Source organism: Stenella coeruleoalba (assembly GCF_951394435.1).
Source record: "Stenella coeruleoalba genome assembly, chromosome: 8".
Lineage (NCBI taxonomy): Eukaryota > Metazoa > Chordata > Mammalia > Artiodactyla > Delphinidae > Stenella > Stenella coeruleoalba.
In genome coordinates, this window is record NC_137154.1 from 22334349 (window position 1) to 22358155 (window position 23807).

General features: G+C 45.9%; 1 protein-coding gene across 6 annotated transcripts in view; it reads right to left on the minus strand.

Moving 5' to 3' along the window:
* Positions 1 to 23807, minus strand: part of PRR5L (proline rich 5 like) — a 144607-nt gene that overhangs the window by 57144 nt on the left and 63656 nt on the right. For 2 of the 6 annotated variants that reach the window (XM_079928424.1, XM_079928418.1), the window contains exon 1: positions 15812 to 15985. The exons of 2 other annotated variants lie outside the window; for them this stretch is intronic. The gene's annotated coding sequence lies outside the window, so the exon portion shown is untranslated. Of the gene's footprint in view, positions 1 to 6792; positions 6958 to 14551; positions 14677 to 15811; positions 15986 to 23807 lie in introns of those variants that run through there. 2 more of the 6 variants (XM_079928419.1, XM_079928423.1) reach the window with 2 other exon arrangements.

Sequence of the window (23807 nt, forward strand, 5' to 3'; positions counted from 1 at the left end):
TCCCTGACTCCCACCTAAGCCATTTGTAAACTCCTTGAAGATGGGCATCGGGACTTACTCATCTCTGTTACCTCAAGCCTAAGCACAGTGCTCAAGGTAAAAATGAAGAAAAGGACAGCAGCTAATAAGGCACCACTGCCTGCCTGACATGATGACAAGCACTGTCACAGTAGGGAAACTTACTCAACAGGGAAACCCTGGCATCAGTGCTCATTCTGCCACCCACTGACTGTATGAGGCAGAAAAACTGGCCCCCAAAGATATAGTCACTTTTTAGTTCTTAGAACCTGTGAGTATTACCTCGGGTGGCAAAAGATGTGATTAGGTCAAGGATCTTGAGAGAAGGAGCTTAGCCTGGATTATCCAGGTGGGCCCATAAATACAATGACGTATCCTGATAAAAGGGATGCAGGAGATGGGAGACAGAAGAGGAGGAGACACAGATACACACAGAGAAGGTATGAAGATGGAGTCAGAGACTGGAGAGATTCAGCCACAAGCCACCTGTGTGACCTTGGCAAGTTTCTTGACCTCTCTGAGGCTCCATTTCCCCCTGCAAGAGATGAGCTTGCTAGCATGACAACCTCAGGGTTGAAGGAGGATAAAGTGAGTACATATTTGTAAAGCACTTAGATAGAACAGCGCATGGCAAAGAGCAAATGCTTCATAAGTGCTTGTCAAATAAATAAAATAACTTGTTGTTACTTCTAAATCTCCAAGCAATGACAGCAGTAGACACAGAGCAACACTTCCTCTAGCTTATGGCGACCTCACAAACATCTGGAAAATACTCCACTTGGGAGCAGGCCAGGCCTCTGAGCTCCCATGGTGGTCACAGTGCATCAGGGTCTTTGGTAACTCACGATGTTATTTATTGAGGCATGATGACTCTCAACTCCTTTCCTGCAGCGTTCTTTCTGGGCTGCAGCGGGGGTGGGTGTTGGTCACAGAGTGAAGCAAGCTAAGAATTACCAGCCCTTTGGCCCAGCAGTTCCACTTCTAAGAATGCACCCTACAGACATGGTCACGTGTCCCCAAAGACTGGCAGATGTGCTCATTCTTTGCAGTAACGAAAAACTGGAAACTACCAAAATATCCACCCAAAGGGGAAAGGTTAAATCAAGTATGGTACCCCCTAAATGGAAGAGTTAACATACCATTAAAATTAATGCGAATGCCTGTAGTTCTGAAGGAGCAGTGGTCACTAGAAGCTTTGGAATCAGACAAACCCTGGCATCAATGCTCATTCTGCCACTCACTGACTGTATGAGGCAGAAAAACTGGCCCCCAAAGATATGTCACATTTTAGTTCTTAGAACCTGTGAATATTACCTCGGGTGGCAAAAGATGGGATTAGGTCAAGGATCTTGAGAGAAGGAGCTTAGCCTGGATTATCCAGGTGGGCCCATAAATACAACGACATGTAACCTGATAAAAGGGATGCAGGAGATGGGAGACAGAAGAGGAGGAGACACAGATACACACAGAGAAGGTATGAAGATGGAGTCAGAGACTGGAGAGATTCAGCCACAAGCCAAGGAATGCTGGCAGCCACCAGAGGAAGCTGAGAGAGGAAAGAAATAGATTCTCCCAATGCAGCTCGAAGTTGATATACTGTGAAAAAAAGAAAAAGAGATTCACCCCTAGAGCCTCCGGAAGGAGTGTGACCCGTGACACATTGATTCTGGACTTTTGACTCCAGAACTGTGAGAGAATACATTTCTGATGTTCTAAGGCACCACGGTTGTGGGAATTTGCTATTGCAGCCAACAGAAAGAGAAGATACTCACTCTGTGTCCCTGAACCACTCTAAACTGCAGTCTCTACCTCTAAAACACGGGAACTTGGAGAGTTGTGGTGCCGATGAGAAAGATTATCTACGAGGTGCTTGGCAGGGTTCCTGGAACTATGCAGGTGCTACCACAGGTGCAGTGGCGGTTCAGAGCAAAGGGGCCAGAGCCAGGCCCCATGTCACCACTTCCAGCCAAGGCAGGCGATTTAGGATTGGTGGGGGGCTGGATGAGATGATTCAAGTAAGGCTGAAAATAGTCTTGGTATGCAGCAAGTGCTTGATATATGCTACCTATTGTTTATTTTTATTACTGCCACCATCACTGCTGTATTAGCCTGCTCAGTCTGCTATAACCAAATACCACAGATGGGATGGTTAAAGCAACAGAAATTTATTTTCTTGCAGTTCAGGAGATACAAGTTCAAGATCAAGGTGTCAGCAAGGTCGGTTTCTCCTGAGGCCTCTCTCCTTGGCTTGCAGATGGCCACCTTCTCCCTGTGTCCTCACGTGGCCTTTCCTCTGTGTACATGCATCCCCTGGTGTCTCTTTGTGTGTCCAAATCTTCTCTTCTTATGAGGACACCAGTCAGATTGGCTTAGGGCCCACCCGAACAAGCTCATTTTAACTCAGTCACCTCTGTAAAGGCCCTATCTCCAAATACAGTCACATTCAAAGGTACTAGGCGCTAGGTCTCAACATATGAATTTGGGGGGGGACACACTTCAGCTACAACCCCCACCATCATCATTGTCACCGCCACAAAACCTTCTTTGCCTAAAGTCTCTGAGTTACAGAAGCCACAGTGTCTCAGTAGATATTCCCTTGTGAAGGACCGATGAGGTTACTAACATTTAGAAAAATGTGCTTCTAAGATGATTTAAGGGGTTAAGTTTTGGGTGCTGGAAGCGTTCACTTCAGTAATCTGGAAAGCCGGGGTCCTGTGTCCATGATGCGTGAGGCAGTTAGAGGGTTACTGGGTGCTGCCACTGGTCTTGCTCTCCCAGGCTCACTGCACAGGGGTCTCTTTGGAAACCTCTGCACTCACGATCCAGAATGTGTTTCTTGGAGAAAAAGAATGTGGTTTCTTGCCTTCTCCTCCCAGCTTCCAGGGCCAGGGCACGGAGAGGGGTGGCAGCTTTCGGGCCGGGCCAGTAGGCAGAAGAAGGTGGTACACTCAGTGGAAAATGCAAATGAATTCTACTAAGGCTCCAGCCCTCGACTCTGAAAAGGGAAGTAGGACCATGGCACAACTTAAAATAAAGAAGTGGGTGGCTTACAATGACTCTGAGGCTTCCAGGAAAAAGCCATTCTGAGTGTAACTAACAAAGAAGTCAAAGAAAACTGGGTACTCAGTCTGATGTGGCCGCCCAGAAAATGGAAAACGAGGAGAAACCAGTTCCCAGGGAAACCAGACAGAGAGCCCATCTGACACGTCCCCCCACCCCCGCCCCCAGGAGACCCTGCAGGCAGGAAGCCCAGTGTGGAGCTCCTTCCCTGGGACACAAACACAGAAATGAAGAGGCAACGTCCTTAAGCTGAGTCAGGATTTAGATACTGTCATTCAAGTTCACCCATCCATTCTCTAACTGTGGCCAGAGAGATCTTTATAATGATGAGAGCGGAGAATGATAGCACGTTCGCTGAGGGCGAAGTAAGGTGCAGGTACTTGACATGTATGATCTCAGTGTTTCTAAAATAAATTTAGGGGATCTTGACCAAAAACCTTTAATGATATAGATTAGAACAGAAAATATCAGAGTGCACTGCATTTGGGAGAAACGTGTGTATTACACGCGCACTCGTACTGAGTCTAAATGTACCAGTATTTCCTACTGTCTGTAACATTCAAAATGTTTGGAAAGCCCTGTGTGCCATCGCCATCCCCATCTTACAGAGAAGGAAATGGAGGTGCTGCTTAGGACAAGAACCCGACAGCCCAGTGCCTGTGATGCTTATGGCTGATGTTGCTTCAATGACTTCAAAGGCTCCCCACAGGTCTTAGAATAAATCCCCAAACCCCAACCTCACACTCTCACCTCCCTTCACTCTGCATGCCAGCTCACTGACTTTCCTTCATTTCCCCTAATACCACCCACTCTTTCCTGCCCCAGGACCTTTGCACATGCTGTACCCTCTGTGTGAAATACTTCCCACTCACTTCTCCAGGCTCAAACCTGTACACCCTTTATTGTCTAAACTTCCTTTGCTCAGACAGGCCCTCCTCCCCCTCCCCCATGATCAGGTCACATCACCCCATAGAGCACCCTCCTCACCTCCTTTGTTGTCGTATCACAATCCACCTCAATAAATCACTACAGAATTGTTTCTTATTGTTTTTATGAGGTCCATAAGGTCAGGGACTATGTCTATCTTGTTCTCAAGTGCATCCCCAGAGCTTGGTATAGTGCAGGAATTCCACAGATATTTGATAAATGAGCAAATGAACCAGCCCCCTGAGAGGTACTATTGCTGGGAGACACAGAAACTATAAGCAAGTGTCAGCTGAGGATACCGACACCTCAAATTACATACGGCTTTACTGTATGAAAACATCCTGGTATTGAAATCTGACAAACGTGGGTTCAAATCCAGCCTCTACAATTTATTAACTGGGTGACCTGGATAAATGGCTCAACCTCTCTGAATCTCAGTTTCCTCATCTGTCAAATGACTGTGATACTTACCTCGATGTTGTTAACATTAAATGAGACAGCCCAGACCATGGCCTGGCCCACAGTAGGGGTCCCCCCAATTGTAGCTAGTATTAAAATTTTTATAGAACACTGCTCTTCACGAAGCCCTCATAGGTCCCAAAAGGTGACACCCAGCCATGGTGTGGGGCAACAGGCACTCTCACGCCCTGCTGGAGGGACAGCAGTCTGGGGCAGCTGCTATGGAGGGAAATTTGACAAGGTCTACCAAAATAACAACGGCTGTACCCTCAGACACAGCAAGTCTACTCCCAGTAATGTTATTCCAGGCATGTCAAGTGGCTTACGGAACCAGGGTTTTTACTACAGCCTTCTTCATAACAGCAATGGGTGGGGAAGACCCTAAATGCTCAGCAACAGAGGACTGACTATGTCAACTATGGGATCCCATACTCTGGAATCTAAGAAAAAAGGGTAGAGACAGGGACGCTCTCCAGGGGACACTCTGAGTGAAGCGTGTTGAAAAGCTAAACATAGAATCATTTGTATATTAGGCTCCCATCTACATAAAAAACATGAAAAAGAGTATTTGCATATTTTTGCATGAGCATAAAGTATCTCTGAAAGGACAAACCAGGAACTGGTAACACAGGTTTTCCCCAGGAAAGGAGCTGGGTGGTAGGGATACAGAGGGCAACACTTTTCTCTATAAACCCTTTTGTACCTTTTGAATTTTGAAACATGAAGATGTATTACTTATTCAAATAAATAAGTAAAAACAACAGTGACCGCCTCCTACTTCCCTCCCTCCTCCAAAAGTAAAAATCAGTAGCGCTTATATGATTTGTTCAAAGTCACTCAGCTATCGGGGGGAGTCGGGATTCAAGCCTGGCTCCTGTTCCCCAGCGCAGCCCTCTATCCGTAACTATCCATTCACTCATTCATTCAACGCAAATTTATTTATTCAGCACACTTACGCTATAAAAGGAGCTGCCTTGTTAGGGATACGTGGGCCAGAAAATAAACCCTGGTAAGAAAAGAAGATGAAAGGAAGAACCAATTTCTTTCTGTCTTTGCATCATGCATCACAAACAAGCCCAAAGGGCTGAGCCTGGCACATCCCAGAGAGTGGGCAGGACCAACCCAGGCTAAAGGAGCCAGCCATTGCTCAATCCAATCTGGTTTTTGCCATCTCAGTATAAAAGCCCAGCAGTCCCAGATCTGAATTTTCGAAGAGAAGCCCCAAATCCAGACTTTTTAAAATGTTGAAATCACTTGATATGTAAGTTTGGCAACTAATTCACCAGGCCGACTAACACTTTGGGGGCCTCACATATAGGTTGGTGACCTTTATTTTATCCCATCGTAGCTATGACCACCAAACCTTCGCACACCTTTTACCCAGAGCCTAACGGGGGTGTAACGTAAGCCAGCACTTACCCAGCCACTGTGGCCTTGGGTAAGTCACTTCCCTTCCCTAAATCTAGTGACTTCTCAGCTAGTTAAGAGTTTGGCTTTGCTGATGGCCATGATAACCTCTCAGCATCACCAGCCATGCATTCAGTCCCTACCCTGTAAGCCACACAAAAACGGGTGCCTTTGACAGACTTGGAGGGGGATCAGACCCTGACACAGTGCATACACAGAACCAGCCCTCAGCCAATGTATCAGCTCCTACCTGCCACATCATCTAGTTGACCAGCCTCTTTAACCAGCCAGTTCTCTCTCTTATCTCACTCTTACCCCATCATCAATTCCTCGGTAGAGCCACAAGCAACCCCCCACCCCCATATCACATACACACCGAGGTATACTCTTCACCAAGGAGAGCCAGCAGCACCTGGGATTTCACTGAAAGAAACACACACCAAACAGAACCCTCTAAGCCGACCTAGGAAACCAGATTTGAACTACCCAGCCTCCGCCCATGGGATGGAAACCAAGTCAGAGGTAGGTTTTTAAGAGCAGTGGGACCATTTTGCAAATCAATTGCCTACCGTGCCGATTTTGCTATTGGTGTTGCTCCTAAGAATATACTAACCATCATCAGAGGCTGGTCACGACGGTGGCACGGTGCCGAGCCTCTACGGGCATCTATCACCTTAGTTCATTTCCACCCTAAACCAGCCTACAGGAAGTAGGTTTTGTTATTCCCATTTTGCAGAGGAAGAAACTGAAGCCTGGAAATTAACTTGCCCAAGGTCAGAAGACTACTAAGTGGGACCAAAAGTCAAATCCTACCTGATTCCAGGGCCTGAACTCCCAACCCTCTGTTTTAACAACATTCCTGTCCGCCACACAGTCACCACCCATGCCTTCCCTTCTCAACCATCACCAACAGCTTCTTACCAGGTTCAGGCAGCCTGTATGCTCTGTCCCTTACAGGAAGGAAGCTTCGTTTCTTCATGGTACCTTCAAGCGAGCTGAAGTCATTGTGTTTACTTGTTCACTGTCTGACTGGCCCTGAGAGCACGTAAGTTCCTTAAAGACCTGTAAGACCTTGCTTGTCTCGTTCACTGCTGGATCCCGCTATGAGCACAAGGCTGGGCATATAAAAGGTGCCCAGCAAATAATTTTGAATGATGGGATGAAATGTGGACTTCCAAGCCAGCAGAAAGAGCAGCCCTCCCGTTTCTGGGGGACCAGAAAAATGCCCTTCCTTCTGCCTGAACTGGGGTCCGCCTAAGCATTATTGGACCTGGGTCACGCGGGCACAGAGTCCTGGGTCTGCATGCTGGTCAGCGGATCCTACAAACACAGCAGAGGAAGGTGACTCTGCAGAGCACAGCACGCTCGTTGGGATTAAGGACAAAACTTCGCAACTTTGAGGAGACAAAAGACAGCCGAGAGACAGACACTCCCACAAACAAGAAAATGTTAAGGGTCAAGTCTGGACTATGGAAAAGGCTCAACAGGAAGAATGAGGCAACTTTCTCAGCGCTCCACTGGAAACCGAGCGCAGACAGAAGAGTCTGGGAGCCTGAATTTGTGCAAGAGTAAATATCGGCACCAACAGGATGCAGGCGCATGTTTCTCTGTTTCAAAGTGTTGCCTAAATGTCCACAGGACTCAGAGCACTGACAATTCAGATCCATCTAGAAGTGATTATTTCATCCCATCATCATCATCACCCAGGCCTCAAACCACAGTATAATCACCAGAAAAATCCCCTCCCGTGATACAAGTCAAGCAAAACTGTGGGGAATAACCACACATCTTATCACCCCCTCTATAAGCCTCACTTTGAAGAGGGCGGTTCTTGGAGTGCAGATTGTTTGGGTGTGGCCTATAAACGCCATCCAGAGCAATTCTGCAGTGCCTCCCAGAGGATAAACCAAAAGGCTAGACACCAGCAGTAGCCGAGACCGACCGTGATGTCTGCAATTACATCGCTGACATGGAACATACATAAATCCCTGGGGGGTGACACAGCGGTCAAAAGCTACTGTCTGGCAGCCAACAAGAGTTTTCAGTGTGGGGAAATGTGCTCTAGATTAACATGTGCGATTTATTAAAAAATTAGCTTCACTCTCCCGTTGCAGAAACAGGATGGAGTGCTTTTTCGTAAGAAAAGGAGACGAAGGGAAAGGGCACTTCTTCCTATGTCACGGGGCCAAGTGTAAACAGCACTGGATAGAGAGTCAGAAGCCTGAAGGGGCTCTTGGGATATGATCATTTCAGGGAGGTCATGGGTTCGATTCAAGTTCATGCAACCACCACATGTTAGAAGGTCCGCTGTGCGCCAGGATCTAAGTAGAGGAAGCCATATGGGGCAAAGAAGAATAAAGTATCTGCCCCCAAGGGGCTCAGGGGCTCGCAGGAAATACTCAGAAGTAATGTTATAAATGCAAGTCGACACTGAGGGCTGTAACTGAAGATGGACAGTTGAGACAAGATTGACGCACAAAGGTTAAATCACCTTCTCCAGTTACAAAGTAAAGTTAATGAAAGGTCAACCGAAAATACATGCTCTCCATTTTCTTGTGTTTCTCTAAAGAATATGGGCGCTGGACACTGGAAAGGAAATTTGGGGAAGGAAAAGCAAGCTTTCAAAGGTAAAGCTCAATGAGTATCCTTTTTTTTTTCATCTGTGACAGAAAAGGATGGGACAGAATATCGCATTTTAATAAATAGCTAGTGAGTATCCACTACCCAGGATGCAAAGAGGAGCCAGATGTTGTCCTACCAGTGATAAAGAAAAGAGAAAAGAGGAAGAGTAATTTGGTCACGATGAAAGAAAAACACAGGAAGGCCTAAAGCTGAGATGGCAAACTCAGTGCCTACAGGGGCCAAGGCAGAAAACACAACCACGCTTAGAAGGCCAGGTGGGGACCATACCAAACTGAAGAGAACATTCAGTCTTCTTTTTGTATTGTTAAAGAAAAACTGGAAACCTGTGTTTATATGTCAAATCTCCCAATTTTTAAATACTGGAAAAAATAATCTTTTTTTTTTCCAAAACACGACTCAAACCAAACAAGACATTTCTGATGCCAAAGTTTGGCTCCCGGGCTGCCAGTTTTCGACTGCAGAAAAACACGCACAGCTCCTAACTACCAGCACTGGAGGAATAATGAGGGAAAAGTGTGGAGGTCACTTCGGCAGACCTGTGGGAAGATGAATCCAGTCCTGGGAAAAATAAATAAAGTAATTGAACAAATAAAATGAAACTCCAGGGGCCTGTGGTATAACACTCACCACTGACATCTGCACAGCACTTTATACAGTCAGCCTTACCTATCTGCGGGTTCTGAGCCCTCGGGTACAGAGGGCCGAACGTAAAGAACTTGAGCATCCTTGGATTTCGGTATAGGGAAGCAGGGAGAGGTCCTGGAACCAGTGCCCTGAAGATACCGAGGGATGACTGTAGTTTCTAAAGCTCATTTCATGTCATCTCAGTTGATCTTCCCAACAACCCTGAGAAGTAGGCATCATTATGACCTCTATTTTAGAAGTGAAGAGTTTCTGTTTGGGAGGCCAGAGGAACAACTGGTCCCACAGCTATGGAAGGATAATAGCACCACGACTCAAGTCTGGGACTAGTACTTTTCCAGAATTTCAGAGAAGAACTCCAGACTATTGTATTTTCTAGACATCTTCCAGGGGATTCTGAGGTACAGCCAGGATTGATAACACTGTTCTAGGGAGAACCAATGTTCTCAACCAGGGGTGATTTTGCCCTCCTCTCCTCCTGCAGGAGACATTCAGCAACGTCTGGAGGTATTTTTTGGCTGCCATACTGGGGAGGTGTGAAGGGTACTACAGGCATCTAGCAGGTAGAGGTCAGGGATGCTGTTAAACTTCCTACAATGCACAGGACAGCTTCCCACAACAAAGAATTGTTCAGCCCCAAGTGTCAATAGGGCCAAGGTTGAGAGACCCTGGTCCAGACTCTAGTGCCTGGCTACATAACCAGCAACCTGAGAATCAGCGGAGTCAGCATCACCTGGGAGCTTGTTAGTCATTCAGGCCCCAACCCAGACCCACTGAATCAGGTTCTGTGGCTTAACAAGGTCCCCAACCGGGTAGGCACTTGGAGAAGCACTGCTCTAAACCACACTTCCTTGGCCATCACAGAATTTTAGAATAGGAAGGAACCTTCACGGGAGACCAATCTCGTTATTTTGTAGAGAGGAACACTGAGCAACTGGCCCAGGGTCAGACAGCTTGCCCACAGCAGAGTCAGGATCAGATTCCAGATCTCAAATCCCCGACCTGTGTTGTCTCCAAGATGCCAGTTAGGACCAATGCGTGCCCTCTCTGAACAACTCTCCCCTCTGCAAAGTTGATTCCAACCTTTGGGGGTGTCTTGGGGGCTTCTCTGAAGCCTGAAAGGAATCGATTATCCTGTTGGTCCAGTTTTTTTTTTTTTAATTATCTTAGAACGCTGCAAAGGATTACCATGTTCACCCACTACTTTTGCGTCCAGATATTTTATGAAAGTGGCCATACAGCTGCACAGTGATGGACTCCAGCGGCCAGCAAGTCGTAGTGCAGTTCTCCAAAATGACAGTAGCAGCTGACGTGCTCTCCCCCAAAGACATCCGGGGAATGATGCTGAACCCGTTCCAGAGGAGTATTTAGAGTTCAACAGCAAGCGTAAAAGGGTTTACACGGAGGATTTACGCAGCTGAGGTCACGAGCAGGTTGTAACAGGGTTTGAGGCAGCTTAGTTCAGAATAATACAGACACACATCAGAGGCCTTGCTGGATTTTTGCCCCCAGTCCTTGGGAAGAAGAGGAAAACAAATTCCTTCACGTATTCTCCCAGGCTCAGCTTAAATGGACATATACTCTAGTTCCTGAATGGCCAAGGGAGCCCCTAAGTGTCCCCTTAATCCTAGTATTTGCTAGAAACCTAACCTCTGTCACAGAGGCCTTCAACAAAACACAGAACTTGGCCTGTGTCCAAAAGAACCAGCAAAGTTGAAGGAAGTTCTGTAAGAATTGAGAGAAGCAAGAAACTGGAGGTGTTGCTGGTGTTTGGTGATCAGCTAAAGTGAAACCAGAACACTGATGAGTGCCTGAGAGAAATCTCACATTTACACCCTAAAATTGAGGTGAGGGAAAGAGTATGAAAGCTTAGAGGTAAATACACGCTTTTGGTAACATATGATTATATGCAAAATAAATTGTACCAATAATTATGAGAGGCTGTTTGGGCAGTGGCAGGGGTAGATGTCGACCTGGATTTTCCATAGGTCATGGTCAAGAGGGAGAGAGATCTCTCCAGAACCCTTCTGGGCACAGTTCACCATAAGCACAGCAGGGCTGGGAAGAGGGAGAGGCGAGTGAGGCATCTCTCTCAGGGCCACGCTCTTGATGCCGCACTTGCCTCACCTTAGTCCCAGCCCCAAAGCACACACACCACCCACTTTGATAAAGAACGTTCATATTTTTGACTCAAAGCTTCCACACAGAGTAAAGGTGGCTGATTTTCATTCTAAGCCTAACTTTTTACTACAGAGAAAAACACGCGAGCCATACTCCACCCTGAAAGCCTAACATAGGTGTCTCTACATTTCTGACAAAGAACTCGGTTAACTGACTCGCTCTCCAGCCAGCCAGGGCCGGCTGAACCTGGCTATGAGCTTCTGCTTTTTAACCAAGCCAGTATATAATAATATCATTTATTATCCTGTTACAGAAATGTAATCTTTTTTAAAGGGAGGAGGCAGAGACTGTCCTCCACACATTTGAAGAATATATAAAAAGCCCCCAAACTTCCAGAATATGTTAAGGCTGCAACTATCAGAAGGCCAAAAAAAAAAAGAGAAAGAAAGAAAAAAAGTCAGCTTAAATTTAATAGACCGTTTAAATTCCTAGTTGATGGTAATTAGAGAGCAAGTAGTATTTCTTTAAACGGCTGCTAGACAGAGCTTAATCCAATTTAGATAATCACTAACCTTCGCTCTATTTTTTCTTCCTCTTTCTCTCTCTCGCCTCTAAATGAAATCCAAGGATTGATCTACAAAGGCCATAAACTGGCAAAACGTAAGAAAAGAATAAAGAGAGAGATTGGGCGACTGTTACCTCAAAGAGCCGAGTCCAATTAAAATGGAAACAGGTCTCACGGACTCCCTAATTTATATCGACTATAACCTGGGGTTTCTAACAAGGCCTCTTCACAACAGAAGCCATGCCGAGGGAGGTGGCAGTACTTCCTCCCCCATTTTCCCCTCTCAGCACCTTGTCGGGCAGGCTAATCACCAGGTCTTGCCGAGCAATGTGACAGCCATCCCCAGCCAGACCAATGCCAGTAATTCTTAAATTCACAATACCTTCTGGGCCTCTCTCCTTCTTCCATGGGATAACTACTGTCAGAATTATCCAGACTGTCCCTTTAGTTCCTCCATTGTTCACCCAACTCCTGTGCCCTCATTTGAGTGCTACCACACTGCTCTGATCCAGAAACTTCCAGAAACTTCCATGTGAACAAGTAGGACCTTCTTGAGTACTTGGGACCCTGGGTTCTTCATGGAAGGCCTTCAAGGGTAGATATCAAAATGAACTAGAAAGAACAAGGGGCTTTAGTTAATAGCTGTGTGACATCAGGAAAGTAATTAACCTCTCTGAGCCTTCATTTTCACATCTTAAAATAGAGAAAAGAATAGCTACCTGCACAGTTGTTGGGAGGTTCAAATAACATTACCATGGCTGGACCTGGCTCACAGTTATTGGCCAGTAAATAAGTTGGCTCGTTTAACTGTACAAGTTTCAAGGTAAACCTTGCCTTGGATCTTCAGCCCCTGACAAAAGCGTAAATAACTCAAGTTCACCTCTGATGCCCCATTATTGCTTTGTATCGTCTATGCTCCCAACCTCCTTCTTAGCTCCAAAGGGGAATCTTCCCTTGTAAAACAGTACCTTCTGCTTAACAGGGTACCACTGTCTCTGTTCCAAAATCACTAACCTCATACCCCACACAAAGCCCACAAAATACTTTATTCCCAACTTTCAGCAACTGAAATATTAATTCCCACTGACTTGTTCACAAATGGTACTTTCTATAAGCATTGCTTTTAGCAAGCATTTACATTTTGCACATACAGAGGCAACTCTAGGGAATAAACTTTCAATGATGAACGCTAAACACAGTAGGGATCTTTCATAGGACCTCACACTCTATTTCTCAAATCAATTCTGTATTGGTCTAGCGCTGCAAAAAAAGATGAACATGAAAAAGGCTACAATTCAAGAAAGATTTCAGTATATTTTACCTTGTACAAGGGCAATACAAAAAGAATGACCACAGCGGATTACACACGTGCACACCTACAAATCCCCTAAGATAGAGAAATCATTAAGAAATCCACAAAGCCCTTACTAATTTCAATTTTCTGCAGATGAATGGTCTAAATGTTGCACATACATTGTCGATGAACGAATTGAAGATTCTGACATTAGCTCTGGATTTCCAGCATGAAATTTTCAGATAGCAGAGTGATAGTTTTCTAAAGACAAGACTGGGATTATTTTTTTCAGTTATTGAGCCACTCGGTGATATTATGTGACATTTAAAGAAAAAAGCCGCCAAGTTAATCAACTATAAGATGATCTAATTAACAACTGAGGCCCTGAAAGGAAAGACATCTCCAGAACAGGCTGGCACTACAAGGCTGCAGTAACAGATCCGGAACCCATTCTCAGCTCCACCCCTGTGTGTGTTGCTTTGGACAAATTACTTAAGTTCTCTAAGCCTCAGTGGGCTTATCTATGTAATGCAGATATGATAGTACCTATTTCATCATTGTTTTGGTGCAGATTATATAATATTATCAGAGTCTGTTAGTGCAAAGTTTAAGACATATTAAGGCCACAATAGGCGCTTGCCCCCTTTTTTAAAATAAAGGGAACATTTTTGTAATGTTCAAACACAGACCATTACTGAAATTTCACCCATTGAAATAAATACACACCCATGACCCTCTGGATCTGAAAGAAACGAGGTCTCCTCGAGAAATAATTTTGTCTATAAACTAAGCCCTTGAGAAAGAACCCAGTCAAGCAAGCCTATTTCTAACGCCTTTCTTTTTTACACTACTAATGGTTCCGGCTGTCAGAAGCTTCAGTAAAACACTGAAAGGACAATGGTTGGAGCTGAAAAAACCAAAGACAACTTTGAGGACTGACCAAGCATTGTTTCCCTTATCTGCTACATTCTACAAAAACACTCTGAACAGCACCCTTGGTCAGATTCTTGGGCTGAATGCAACCAGAGAAGACGGGCCAGCCAGGTTCCACAGAGAGGAGGGCTGCACTTTCCTCAGTCTACTAGGAACCTCATCAGGGGCTAAATTTAAAATGTGGCTAAATTAGTTTCTGCAAGTTCCATCTCTCCTCCTGACCCGCTTGCTGCTTCATGTTGTCAGTAACAGCGCCTTCCAGCCAGAGAGCAATTTACCAGGGCGCAGCACCGTGAAATACTGCACCATGTAGGCCAGTGAAATGTCATGACTGCACCCACGATGGTCACTAAAGGGCAGTCTCTGAGGCTTGATCAGCGAGCACCCTTTGATGGGGGAGGGGCAGGGGATGGAGACAATCTGGAGTTGTCGTCCTTGACTGCTTTGGTCCTTTGCAATGGGTCATTTGGATTTGCACGTACCGTCTGGGCAACAGGTCCAGAACTCTGCCCCAGCAAGGATGCCAGCAGACTCCGGCCCAGAACTATTTCCAAGCGAGTCTCTGGAGCAGACCTGCCGCTGAGCCGCCTCGCGTGAGCCTTCCGTCCTGTGGGGCGCATCGCAGTAATTGAAACCTTGCACTCCGCAGACTGTAGTGCGTCTATAAATACTCACCGCCTTACTGCTGACAAACAAAACGCGGGCTCCCGGCACCGCGGGGGAAGAGGCGGTGGCATGTGACCAAAGGCAGGTGGGTAGAACAAGGGGAAAACCCTGTTGCCAACCACAGGGGCACCCCACAGCCGATTCCTGAAGCACGATTTGCAAGTAACACAACCTGGTCTGCCCTCGGACGGCCGCCCCTCAGAAAAGGGGCGGAAGGCTGGGGACAAGAGGGTGCGGGCTGCAGGGGCGGAGGCTCCAGGGCGCCCCCTGTGCGCGCAAGGAGCTCTGCGCGCGCGCGCACAGTAGGCGCACAGGGGAAAGCCTCCCCAAAGGGAGGTCTGGCGGGAAAGGTGAAGCAGAAAGGGAATGCCGCCGGCGAGGAGGGCCGCCCGCCCCGCCGGGTCTCCGCAAGCTGCGCCCGGGCCCGCCCCAGTCGGCAGAGCGCGCACGTCCAGCGGCGCTCGGGACAAAGCGGCTCACTTCTCTGGCCTCCCCTCCCACGCCTCTCTCCGGAAAAGGGGGAAATGGCAGGAAAAGATGGGGTGTTTCGGGGCGCTGAATCGCCCGCGCCCGAGTAGGGGCAGCTCTTTAGATCCGCCCCTCAGGCCAAAGAGGAGAACGAGAAAGACCGACAAGCAAACTTTCTTTTTCGATCTCCTGGCACAGCCTGGGTCCCAGGATCGGCGGCGTCCCGCGTTCCACCCCACAGCGATCCCTCGCGCACCCTAAGGTGCGGACGCTGGGCGCGTTTCCCGCCCCCCCCCCGCGCCCCCCACGGTGGTCGCGAGCCCCTTCCTCTGTACCCGCCTGCAGCGTCCAATCGGAGGATCCTTAAACACGCGGGGGCCCCCACCCGGTTGCCCCAAATGTAACGCTTTCCCCAAGGCCCCTCCCCGTGCCCCGCCGGATTGTGCGCGGTGTGCCCGGCGATTTTGTTCTCGATCCCGTGCCGCTGCTGAGCCTGACTCCAGCCCCTCCCGAGTCACCTCGAGTCACGCACACCCTCAGCTCGCCTCCGCCCCAGACTCCGCGCGCCCAGGGAAAAGTTTCCGGTCTTCCCGAGAAAGTTTTCTCACCCGAGAGCAGTGAGCGACCTGGATGGCTCTCGCCGCCGCACTCTGCCCAGCCTCCTTCTCTCCCTCCTCTCCCGGCTCTGCCCTCCGCGGGGTCCGGTCCAGACTCAAGTCCTCTCCCGCGCGAGTCCACAAACGCGGCGGCAGCGGAGCTCCCGGAGCCGAGCTGGTGACACGTTTCCCTCCTCTCTCATCTTACGACCTCCTCCTCCCCCCTCCTTCCTCCTCCTCCCACTTTTCCTGTCCTGTGCTCATCGCTTCAGTTTCTCTCCAACAGCCCCCATCCCAGCCCCACCTCACCTCCTCCCACTTCTCCTCCCCAGCAGCAACCCTCACCTTGCTAGGGAGGGGGGCAGGGGAAAGGGGGCGCCTGCGCTTAGATCCAGTTCAACAATTTCAGGAAATCCAGCGCTTTAACTTGAAAAGCTGGAGAGGATGCAACAGGTCATGGGAGCTTGGCTCTGCGTTCCCGTCGCACAAGACGAGACCCCCCACCTACCTCCACCCCTACGAAGAGAAACTCTACCGAGAAGCCAAGGGAGTGATCCAGGGCGCACTAGAGGACTAGAGCCTGGGGCTTTTGTCGTTGCTTTAAGGAGCAGTCCTGAGGCTGATTCCAGGAGAAGTTGTTTTAAGTGCATCAATGAAAATATAATTCCAGTGAATTCTCTCACTTAGATTTGCAAAACTCTCTTAAAATTCCCCAATTCTCTTTCCAACGGAAGGTTTAGTGAACTGGAGGGTCCTTCAGAGTTTGAAACAGCAGAAAACCAACCAATCCCCAAATTAAAAACAATGAAAAATTATTCTCAAACCTTTTTTTATTTTTGCAGGTGTTAAGAATTTGATGCAGCTGTTTTCAGGACTTACTGGCTTGCATAATTTCACCCTATGGCTGAGCAGGAAATACTTTACAAATGCTGCCCGTTCACACATCACACTTAGGCTTTGAAACCACAGTGACATTTGCTGAAAAAAGATGTCTTTTTATGTCAAAACTGAGAAAAAAAAATTCGTGTTTATTTTGATCACTGTGACCTTACAAAACCGAGGTAAGGGTGGCTGGTCAGAGTGTGCCCAAGGAGGGTTTCGTGAAGCTCTGGGTGCCCCCCTCCCTTGTCCAGTGATATCAGATAAAGCTAAAGTATTCTCAACAAACCCCAGGATGATAAAGAGACTTTAAACCTCATGCCAAGAATCAGAGTCAATGAAAGGCACTGGACAAAGCACGTGCCTGGGAAAGAAACGCTTGAGAGGGCAGTGGTCAACGAGGAGACTTGGGAGATGCGCTGAAAAGCAGCTGTGTTGAGCATTTGAGAGCCAAAGCCTAGAGCCAAAGCCTGGAGCCAGAAGGTCAGGGTTAGTCGACCACCATCTCTTACTAGTTGCATGATAGTAGCCAACTTACTTAACCGCTCCCCCTGAGTGTGCTCCTATGAAAATGGGGATAAAAGTAGTAGCTAGCTCAGGGTTGTTATGAGGATTTAATGAATTTCATACAGAGAAAGTGCTTAGAATCTCTGCTGGGATTCCACAGATACTAAGCTATTATTATTACTATTATTATCCTGCAGGTCTGGGAAGTGGAAAGGGAGTCGTTCAATGAGGCCTACCCTATTCAGTCTATTTAAAATTGTAGCTCACTCTTCCCTCCCAATCCCCTTCATTCAACTCTACTCTTCCTTTTTTCCATTGTATCTATCACCTTGTAACATTTTATGTGATTTACTTTTTAAAGAAATTTATTGTCTCTCCCACCACCTCTTGTTTCTGCGCTAGAACATCAGCTCTACAAGAACGTGGATTTGCTGATAATACTCAAGATCCTAGGAGAGTTCCTGGCATATAGTATCTCCCCAGTAAATATCGTATGAAAGAATACGTGAATAGATTTCCTTTAGCAAATTTATGCTATGCTGCCTGCATGTGGTGGGTTGGGCTCTGTGCAATAAGAAAAAACTTACTCACCAGGCTACCGAGGATAAACGTGGCTCCCTTTACACTCCCTGTAAAGAGAAGTATTCACAATATAGGCGATGCCAGCTTGGTGGGGACGCCATAAAAGAATATTCAAAGATTGGAAGGGAGGTTTAAAGAGGTTAAACTCTCTTCTAACCCGAAGGGTTTTGCTAATTTTGTGAACAGAATTTTCTTAAAATAAGAAGGAGCCAACATTTTGGTGCAAATCAGAGCTTTGCTCTAAGGACCATTAATACCAATATATTATACTTGTCACCACCCGCATTTTTACCGAAATTCTAACTAAATATCAGTGGAACATTGCTTTTTCTTATTAAGAAATAGAATTTTGTTAGAAGAAACCAATACAGATCATGCTACTTAAATATTCATTTATGGAGGAGGAAATTCTAGTTCTTTGTTAGCTATATCAGTCACACAGCTTACCATGGCTACAGCCTCTGAAATGGAAGTTGGCCCAATCAAGGCTCCTGCTGCAAGGGTAGGCCTTAGGCAGCGCCAGTGGTCACTGACCCCATTGCAGCCAAACTCTGTGATAAACTCCTCTGAGAAACTCTGGCCTGAAAAGGTACATTGGGCCAATCAGATTCCATTTCAGGAATGTGAAAACACACACACACACACACACACACACACACACATACACACACACGTACCTAGTATCCAGAACAAAAGCTGAAAGGTCATGACTTTATCTGAACTCTAGTTTCTAAAAACTGTCTGTAGACTAACTAGATATATATTAGATGTATACTGTTTGAACCCCATGGTGTCAACATTTTCTAAATTACTTGCCAACACGTAAAAAGCAGCAAACTTCATGCAAAAATGTGGGTTTTCAGCTTGCCTGGAAAAATCTGGATGACCTGGCATTGTCCATGGTGCAGGCCCGCACAGCCACAATTAGCTGGTGCCACAGTGCTTCTTTCCTGTTAAACAGGGCATGCACTTTCCAGTTTGCCACAAGCCCAGCCACTCCCTACTCTCTACTTCTCTTGTTCCCAGCCTGCTTCACCCACTTCCCTGCCACTCAGATGCAGCTAGAAAAGGGATGCTGGCATATAGTTGGAGGGGCGGGGGTGGGGGAGGGGGGCAGAGGTCTGAGTCAGCAGACATTATGTAAGAGGATGGCATTGGTTCAAACCATTTTTCTCCCAGCAAGAGAACGCCTTTATAAACAAACTTTGCATGGAATTGCAGAATTTGAATACTACTGAGGTGAAGGAAGCTATGGGGTAGGTAGGGAGGCAAGTGGGCGCGGGGAGCAGCAGAGGCCCCCACTAGGGCTGCCTTGGGATCAAAGCCACCATCCAATTCTTGCTCTTCCAGAGGTCTGTTGTTCCTACTTTTCCTTTGTTCCCATGACAATGCCTACCCCTCCCAATCCATTACTCATTTCTACCCCCCCAAGCCTAATCAGACCAAGTTTAGGAAGGGTTAGATGACTTGTCTAAAAATATACACAAACAAGGAAGGACAAAGCAGGGACCCTTAATGCCAATTCAGGACTCTTGTTCTATACTATACTCCCTCTTGGTCTCATTAACTGCTTCCTCTCTAAATAATAATTAAAATTACTTCAATTTGCAGAAGCATAGCATGTAGTAGCTTAAGGGTCTGGTATATAATAGGTATGAAATAAACATCTGCTGAATTTAGGTGTTTAAGCTCTGATCTCCAGTTCAGACCTCCTTCCATGACACCTCAAGGTCTCATATCGTATCATAAAAGTATTCCAATGAAGAAAAAAATCATCAAATCATTCCATAAGTTTTCTCCTCTTTATAGATAGAAAGCTGGAGGCCCAGAAAATCCAAGATCCTTTGCTAATGGCTGGTACAGAGCTTGCGAGGAGCACAGGTAGGTGCCCAGGCATATGCAGTTTCGAACACATAGTTTTTCAGGTCCTTGGAGCTCTGGTCATAAAATAAGTTAATGTAGTTACTCATGATAAATGCCAATCTAGATACAGAACTTGCATAAGCCCTCAATATATGTCCACAGCACTGCACCATCCATAAAAACAGGACCATTTGAAAAATAAGCTCAGCATCTGATCTAACACCGGGGTATAAAATCAGTGACCTTTGGCCTAGCAGGAGGACTTAACACACCAATGAAAACCCTTGCTCTCCTTCTGCCCTCTCTTTAACTTCCACAGTAAGAAAAACTGAGAACCTTGAAGTTTGTTTTCGGGAAGAATTTTGGATGATACAAAAAACAATTGTTTTCGTTCGCTTCATTCTTTGTTTGATAGCAATGGGCTGTTTCTGGTGTGTTGGGTTTTTTTCTATCAATTTTATCTTTTAGTATTGGGAAGTGCCTCTCCATTCTAAAGGGGTTGGTATTTAATTCAGTATGAATGTGTTTTGAGAATAACTTGAATGAGCAAATCTTAAAAGTGAGAAGAACTTTAGCAATCCTACGTGAATTTTCCCCAGATAATCCAGACTTCAATTATTCCTTCCCACAATTCCAAGTCAGTCAGTTGGTCGACAAATATTGAACCATCACTTATTGGTGTCAGGTACTGGGCATGCCACAGTGAGCAAAAAAGACAAAGTCCCTGCCATCAAGAGGCAGAAAACAAACAATAAACGTGGAAACGAACACATAAAGGTAGTTTCACATAATTTCAGGTACTGATCTGTGCTATGATGAGGATAAAATGGGGTATTAGAGTGATTGGAGGGAAGAAGAGAAATGCTTTATCTTTGGTTATCATGGATGGTCTCTCAGAGAAGGTAGCTTTGGAGTTGAGATTTAAATGATGACAAGAGGCAGCCATAGGAACAGAAGAATGTTCCAAACAGAAGAGAAGGTCAGTGTAGAGGCCTTGAGTCAAGAAGAAGCCTATCAAGTTAGAGGGATAAAAAGAAGGGCAGTATGGTTGAAGCCTAGCAAACAGGTCCAAGAAATAGATCAGGGTCAGATCGTATGGGACCTGGAAAGTCATGGTAAGAGTTGGGTCACAGTGGGAAGTTATTGGAGGGTTTTAGATAGGAAGTAATGTGATCTGATTTCTGTATTAGAAAGATCCCTGTGGCTGATATGTGGTTCATAAACTAGGAAAAGTGAGGGCTGGCAGTCCCTTAAAGGAGGTGGGCACAGTAGACCAAAGAAGAGATGATGACGCTTGAATTAGTTTGAAGCAATAATGTTTGTAAAACATTATAGAATTAAAGATGATGAGCCTTTCTGATAGATTGGATGTGTGAAGTAAAGACAACCGTCATGGGTGGTACTTCCATTTTTTTGTTTGAGCAATGGGGTGGATAGTGGTACCATTTACTGAGATGGCAAGGACAGGATGGAGAGTGAAGTTAGAAGGAGAATTAGTAGTTCTGCTTTAGCCATGTTACGTTTGAAATGCCTGAAGTGAGAGCCAAGCAGAGATGTTAAAGAGACATTGGAATACATGAGATGGCATTGAGGGCTGGAGAGAGAAATAGGAGACTTTTCAGTGTATATAGATGGTACTGAAAACCAAGGAACTAGGTATGATGCCTTGGACAGTATGAATGGAGAAGAGAAGCCAGGAAGAATAGAGGAGTCTAGTGAAAGAGGAGGAACCAGCAGAATAGAAAGAAATGAGTTGCTAATGAGACAGGGAAATCCAAGGGAGTGTGATATAGAAGCTTCGAGAAGATATCCCAAGAAGGAAGGATTGATCAAGTATGTCCCGTGCTGTCAAAATGTCAAGTAAAATGAAAACAGAGAATAACATTTCTTTGGCAAAATGTAGGTCATTGGTGACCTTGATAAGGGTCCTTTCAGGGGAGTGGTATGGAAGGAAATTCCATCAGAGTGGACTGGGAAGAGAAAGAGAATTGAAGAAATGGAGAAAGGGAATACTAACAACTTTTTCAAAGAGTTTTGCTATGAAGGGGAGCAGAGAAATGGGGCTGTACCTGGAGGGTGCACGGTCAAAAGATAGTCTGCTGGTTTGATTGATGGTTTATTTTTAAATGGGTGATAAATAGCAAGGCATGTTTTAAAGGCTGATGAGAATTATCCAGTAGAGAGGGAAATTGATTTATATCCCTACACACATTTTGGTGGGAGGGGCTAGGGAAATAAATGCTCTTGTTGAACACATTCTCCAAACGTGGCACCATTTAAACATATTTTAAATGCAATAAATTGACATGTTGAGACTATGACGAAAAGATGTTAGAGGAAACCATGTGGAAGTAAGATACTGACATGCACAGGGAAAGTTCTCACATCAGAGCTTTTGCATTTCACAGCTGCAAAAAAACATCAGTCCCTTAGACCACAGTGCGAATGGTATCTTTTAGAAGTTGTGCAATATGGCAGACTTAACCTTAAGACTGTTTGGGCTAGATCCTCTACCAACCAACCACTGGTGCAGACCCATGCCCAAATTTTCTTTGCAGATTTAAGAATCTGACTACATACATCAACCCACTCACCACTGGCACCTCCAAAGATGCTGCCATTGTATTGCCCGATGCACCTCTCAGAAGGTCTTTTGCGTCCAGAGGCAATGGAATACATTCATGGTAAACCATATACCCCAGTTTTCATGTCACAGTGTAAACTCTGCACACACCCAGTCCATCTCTGCACCTTCAGGCAGAACTGAGTTAGAAAAATTCCAAATAATCAAAGTTGTTCCAAAAATATTTTTTTTATTTTCCTCCATCATTGTAGCAAGCATTTGAGAATGACTGCCCAGACCATACTCCCTTCTCTAAGAACCATCACACTCAGATTCCACAGAATAGGGCAGCAGATCATCCTGTGACTTGTGACAGGTGACTGGTCCTGGGAGTAGGCAGATGAGCAGTGCCTATCAGGCTGCCCTCTAAAAATTCAGACTGAGGTGCCCAGATACCATATAAGTCAGCTTCATGCCTCGCACAGTGCTCCTGGCTTCCCGGAAATGCTCACACCACTCTATGCCTTCAACGTGAGAAGCCAGGGCTCAAGATCACCATTAATCCTCCAGACTGCCATCACCACATTGGGTCTTTCCATTCCCATTTCTGACCTGTCTCCCAGCCCTTCCCCATTCCCCAACGCCTTCTGTTGTGTGCTCTGGAACCCGGAGTCCATCATCAGCAAAATCCCCTTTATGTTCAACTTCTCTGAACATTTCATTAGCCTTTATGCCATAACCTTGTAGTTCTCAGGCATTTGGGTCTCAGGACCCCCCAAAAAACTTTTGTTTGTGTGTGTTATATCTATCCATACTTACTGGATTTGAAACACAACATTTAAATTAACTTATTAATTTCAAATAACTATAGTAAAACCATCAGGTATTTTATGAAAAATAACTTCACATATGTGTATCTTTTTAAGTCACAGGAAGCATGACATTGTTTTACATTTCTGCACATCTCTTGAACTTCCAGCTTAATGGAAGACAGCTGGATTCTTCTGGCCACTCCTGCATTCAATCTGTTGTGTTATCACACATCACGTAGCCTCTGGAAAATTCCACCGTAGACTTGTGAGAGAATGAGAGCAAAAAGGCAAATAATATCTTAGTGTCGCTATGAAAATAGTTTTTGACTTATGGATCTCTGACAGGGTCTTGGAGACTCCCTGGGGCTCCTGAACTACACTTTGAGAATCACTATTCTAAATGAACACTGGTTCTCCCCTGAGGGCCTTGCCTCCTCCAAAGTCCTCTCAAATGGTGGTGTTTTTTCTCCCGCACGCCTTGTATCACTGAATTTTGAGGGAGAGTACTTGTCTTCCTTGTTCCTTACACCACTTCCAGACCATAGTTCCTCCTAAAAATCCCATCAAACCATCAGATTATTCTACCCACTTTCCTTCCTTGTTGTGGTCATTGCCATCTCGTGGGTTATCCTTCTCTTTCCTTGAAGCTTTCACTCCCAGTTCAAGGTCACTCTCTTAGGTATTGCTCTTGGTGCTTTCAATGTCCATTCAATGTCCATTGAAGAATCATCTTGGTGATTTCAATATCCATAGATAGAATCCTTCCAGTATCCTCAATGCTCAGTTCCTTGACCTCTGCTCC